Here is a 5,721-nt window from a genome sequence, read left to right as displayed (position 1 = left end):
AGTTCTAATGGATGGCCTTCCTTTCAGGTTATGTGTTGTTTACGCTCCAGCTACTAAGCCTGAGAGGGAGCAATTGTTCCATGTGTTAAAACCCTTTCTTCCAGGTGCTACACAGACGCTCCTTGTGGGCGATTTCAACTGCATTTTACATATGAAGGATAGGCAGGGTGCACAGAACGCCTATACTTTAGATGTCACCTCAAAACTTTTGTTGTCCCTTCTTCACGATTTAGATTTTTATGACACCTACCGGAAGTATCATCCGCCCGGGGTAGGTTTCACTTGGGAGGCGGCTCTTGGGAACGCCTGCTCCCGCCTGGATTTTGTGTTTGCCTCCAAGTCCTTGCACACAACTAGCTGTGGTCTTACTGGGGTGCCTTTCTCAGATCATAAAGTGTTGGATATAGGTATCACCATTCCGGGTACACCTCAACGAGGTTCTGGTTGTTGGAAACTGAACAATGACCTCTTATTGGATGATAACATTTGTAAATCATATGCTCAATGTTACGGTGCATGGGCCGTTCAAAAAAATAGGTTTCCAGATATTTACAAATGGTGGTGTTGGGTTAAACATAAAAGTAGGCTTTTCTTTCAGGAACAAGGACGGCTCAAGTGTAGGGCTGCCTGGGCTGCTTTCCACAAATTGCATTGCCGCCTTGTTCTTCTACATCAGTTGGGGGGAAGCAATAAGGATGTCAAAAATGAGGTCCGGTTGCTCACACTTGCGATGAATAATTGGTTGATACGTAGAAACAGAGACACGATCTTTCATTCTAGGGTCAAATATTACCAAGAAAATGAGAAATGTACATCTTTTTTCTTTAAAAAGGCTAAATCTGCTCAAAAACTCCTGACGCATTTGCGTGAGGAAAATGGGACTGTTGTACAAGGTGTAGACCGATGCCAGCGAATCGCATTTGATTTTTATTCCAATTTGTATGCTTTGCCAAAACACTTGTCTACCGATGCAGACCTTGAAGAATATTGTTCTGGCCTGGAGGCTGGTCTCGATGAGGCCCAAGCCGCTCACTTGGACCAACGATTTGATGGTGAGGATTTTCTAGTTGCACTTCAGTCCGCCCCTAGGAGGTCTAGCCCAGGGCTCGATGGGCTCACTTGGGAGTTCTATAGAAAGTTTTGGGGTCTGATATGTATTGATTATATGGCTATGATAAATGCTGGGTTTGCCAATAACCTTTTTTACACAGATTTCTCTGTTGGGGTAATTTCTCTGATATTCAAGAAAGGGGATGAAACATCGCTGGGCAATTGGAGGCCCATTACCCTCCTAAATGTAGATTATAAATTGATGGCAAAAGTGTTGGCACGTCGCTTGCGAACTGTCATGCATACATGTGTACGCCCGGATCAAGCTTGTGCGATTCGTGGGCGTACAATTGTGGATAGTCTAGTTACCTTGCTGGATACCCTCCAGAATCATCAAGAACGCACTCTCCCTTTGGGTGTTCTCAGCCTCGATTTCCACAAGCCCTTTGATACAGTGTCCCATGATTTTCTTTTTTTAGTTTTGAAACGCATGAAAGTTCCTCCCGCGTTTCTTCAAAAGATACAGGCTCTTTACAATGGTGCTACCTGCAAAGTTATTAATATTGGGTTTTTTTCTGCTCCTTTTCCTATTCTTTCCGGGGTCCGTCAGGGGTGTCCTATGTCACCCATCCTTTTTCGTTTGTGCATTAGAGCCTTTTCTGTGTAAACTGCGGCAAAACAAAGTCATTAAAGGGGTTTTTGTTCCTGGGGGTTCGGGGATTCAGCACAAAATTGTGGCATACATGGATGACGTCACGGTGTTGAGTACCAATGCTGCCTCTGTCCGCAGGACACTGTTACAGGCCTCTCTTTTTCAGTCACATTCTGGTTTGAGTCTTAACATGGGTAAAAGTGTTTGTTTTACTACAGCGCCCTGGGATCGACTAGCGAATTTACCAGTCCTCGTTACTTCGGAACCTGTTAAAATTCTGGGAGTCTACTTTGGGGTTCGCGGGTTTGAGGAGAAAAATTGGGCTGAACTTCATGCAAAATTATTAAAAAAAGCTTTCCCTATGGTCCTTGCGCAAGCTGACGCTTGAAGGCAAAGTTTTGGTTATTAAAGCTGTTTTATTTCCGTTATTGTTGTACCTTACTATGGTTTTTCCTCCCAAATACCGCACTTTCCAGAAAATTTAGAAAATGCTTTTTACCTTTTTATGGAACTCTTGCATGGAGAAACTTAGCAGAGATAAAGTTTGTCGACAGTGGAGGAATGTTGGTAAAAGTTTACCTGACCTTAAAACCGTTTTGTTGTCCAAATTATTATGTTATGTTGTATCACGCACCGCTGATGATCTGAAATCTGTTCCTGCCTTATTTACCAAGTATTTTCTAGGAGCACAGCTACGGCATTTTGGACTTTTTTCCCCTTCCAATTGTTTTACCTTGGCCCACGAGGCTCCACCATTTTATAAAGACCTTTGTTCCTTTTTGCAGACCTTGGACACAGAAACTTTTGATAGGGACATCTGTATTCACCCCACCAGGCTAAAGAACGAACTTCGGAAAACTGAGCAACCGATCCTGTTGGGTGTTCTAACTGAGGCTCAGTCGGTGCGAGTCTGGAAAATGGTCGGTCACAGGGACATTACCCACAGTCAGCGTGACCTGGCTTGGATGGCCGCACATGGATGCCTTCCTGTAAAACATTTTGAACATCGGAGAGGTTTGGCCCCCACAGCATGTTGTCCGTGCCCCAGATGCAGCCACGACGAAACCATTTTCCATCTCCTGTGGGGTTGTCTTTATGCGAAGAAATGTTGGGTTTTGTTGCGGCCTTTTCTTTCAAACATTGCCGGCATTGCTGCCTTGACTTTCAACGCCCTTTTGTATGGACAGGACATTTCTGCACGGCACCCTCCCACTGCCTGGAGACTGTTGAACTGTGCCAAAGAGGCTTTATAGGATGCCAGGAACCTGTTTCTTTTTCTCCATAAGGACATGGACTCCAAAATATGCAGAAATCTTTTTTTGGATAAAGTTATGACCTATGTTTCTGTTGATCGTGCCACCTTAGGGATTGATGACGCCAACACCTTGTGGCAAATTAAGAACTGGAAGGGTTGGGTCACCTAGAAAACTGGACAGTTATGATTAAATAGCTTGTTTATACGCTTGTTTTTGTTTGTCTGCCTTGCCACCGGGCTGTAACAGGATTGGCATTTATAAACGCACCTAATTTATCTGCCTGTAGTGTACAAAGTTTTCATCATCATATCTGTATGTATTTCCTATAGACCACTTAATGTAACCATGGTCTTTTAAAAGTTATATATTTCTGTATCTGTGCCTTCATCCAGATTTACTCATCATATCTGTATATATCTCTTATGGACCACTTGATGTAACTTTGGTCTTTAAATTGTATATTTCTGTATCCGTGCCTTTATCTATTCAATAAAGGTTTTTGAAACAAAAAAAATCTGTTCTTATCAGTTTAATATCCGATACGTCCTCTATCTGGGGACCATATATTAAATTGATTTTTGGAACAGGGAGATTTATTTATTTATTTGCAACATTTATAAAGCGCACTATTACCAACCGGTGTCCTGGCGCTGATTGACCACTCCGAGGACTAGCCCTAAAGCTTATTGACTAAAGAACCATGTTTTCAGGACCTTCCGAAAGGACATTAGATCTGGTGCGTGTCTGAGGTCCGCTGGCAAGGCATTCCAAGCCTTTGCTGCTCCCAAGGAAAAGCTTCTGGGACCACTATTAGCCCCTGATTGGTTGACCTAAGGGATCTAGCAGGTTTGTACCACCGAAAGTACTGGGTCATGCAGTGAGGGCCCAACCCTTTAAGTGCCTTAATAACTATGCATAATGCTTTGAATGCAATCCGCTTACGCACAGGCAGCCAGTGTAATTTCACCAGCTCTTGTGCGACAGAGGCAAATTTGGGAGTACCCGTGATCAAGCGGGCCGTTGCATTTTGCAGAACTTGTAATTTATTGAGCAGCCCCTGTTGAGCATTGAGCAGTGGGCCGTTGCAATAATCCAGCCGGGACAGGATCAATCCCGACACCACTGTTTTCCTGTACTCATCTGGAAGGTAAGGCAGAATCTTGCGTAATGTCTTAAGAACAAAAAAGGTGGCTGAGGACAGCGCATTTACTTGAGGCCTAAAGGATAGTTTATCGTCCATCAGAATCCCAAGGTTCTTGACCTTGGCAACAGGTGAGGGAGGGACGCCTAACTCTTCCAGCCACCATCTTGGGGACCAGAAATTCTCTCTAGCCCCAAAGAGGAGAACTTGGGTCTTAGCCGAGTTCAATTTTAGGCAATTTCCTGCCATCCAGTCGCTGACTGCAAGCATGCAATCTTTAAACCTGCTGGCCGTTCCTTCCACTCCCCCCGGTAGCAGCGACATAACAATCTGCGTGTCGTCTGCATACGATGTTAAATTAAAACCGTAGGATCTAATGATTGGTGCTAGGGTGGAAACATACACATTAAAAAGAGTCAGACTTAGAGATGAGACCTGGGGAACCCCACAAGGGAGCACGAATGGACTTGATTCTTGATCATCCAAGGTCACCACCTGACTCCTGTTGGAAAGGAAAGCTTTCAAGATCTTAAGTGCTTTACCCTGAATCCCCGAGGCCCTCAGCCGGCCCACCAGTAACATGTGGTGGACCGTATCAAAGGCCGCGGACAGGTCCAACAGGATCAATGCAGCTTTTCCTCCCGCGTCCATCACTTTCCTAATATCTTCCGCTGACTTGATTAAGGCCGATTCCGTGCTGTGCCCCGCCCTGAATCCGTGTTGCGATGGGTCCAGAGCTTGCGCAGCCCCAAGAAAAGAGCTTAACTGAGAATTCATTATTCCCTCTATAAGCTTGGCCGGTTCTCAGTTTAGTATTAGTAAAGTTGAGAAATATCCAAATTTTAAGACTTTCAGTATCCACAGAAGGCATTTAGGAGTCCGAAAGACAGGAGTCCTAACTTTACTACTACTAAATTGAGAAAATTCCTAATTTTAAGACTTTCGGTATTCACAGAATGCATTTAGGAGTTCTAAAGTAAGGAGTCCTAACTTTACTACTACTAAATTGAGAAAAATCCTAACTTTAAGACTTTCGGTATTCACAGAAGGCATTTAGGAGTCTTAATGTTAGGACTCCTAACTTCTGTGAATACCGAAATGAGTAAGTGCCTTCTGTGAATACCGAAATGAGTAAGTGCCTTCTGTGAATACCAAAATGGTAGTAAGCTTAGGATTTTGTCTTAAGTTAGTTCTGTGAATCGGGCCCTAAATGTTGCTCCCATGTAATGTCTGGTAAAAAGAGCTGCATGTGAAGGACATAAATCTCCAACCCTAGAGAGAGTGTGGCAAAACAATTTGGAGAACAGAAAGGTATAAACATTTGGCATCCCCTGCCCCCCATTTTTCCAATGCTTGCACACCTTGACTCGACTCAGCTTTTCCATCTTAGAGCCCTACAGGAAAGAAAAAAGCAGTTTAGTGCATTTTTGCCACATATGCGCGTGTGACGGAAACACCATGGCCAGATACAGCATTAAAGGTATAAGCACCGCTTTTATGACCAGAACTTTACCTTCCAGGGTCGGCTTCCTTGTAGACCACAAGGAGATTTTCTTGACCATTTTTGCATGTGCTTCCTCCCAGTTCTTAGGCGCTGGGCCTTGTGTGGAGAAGAACACTCC

The 5,721-nt window shown here is 44.0% G+C and overlaps 1 non-coding gene across 1 annotated transcript; it reads left to right on the top strand.

The window, feature by feature from the left end:
* The first annotated feature begins 3,436 nt into the window (after positions 1-3,436).
* On the top strand, positions 3,437-3,622 carry LOC144764542 (U2 spliceosomal RNA). The gene has a single exon (XR_013596607.1). It is a non-coding gene; the product is annotated as a U2 spliceosomal RNA (small nuclear RNA).
* Positions 3,623-5,721: the final 2,099 nt, after the last annotated feature.

This window comes from Lissotriton helveticus, chromosome 6 (assembly GCF_964261635.1).
Source record: "Lissotriton helveticus chromosome 6, aLisHel1.1, whole genome shotgun sequence".
Lineage (NCBI taxonomy): Eukaryota > Metazoa > Chordata > Amphibia > Caudata > Salamandridae > Lissotriton > Lissotriton helveticus.
Note: the sequence above shows the minus strand (reverse complement) of the source record. Positions and strands in the feature narration are given on the sequence as shown.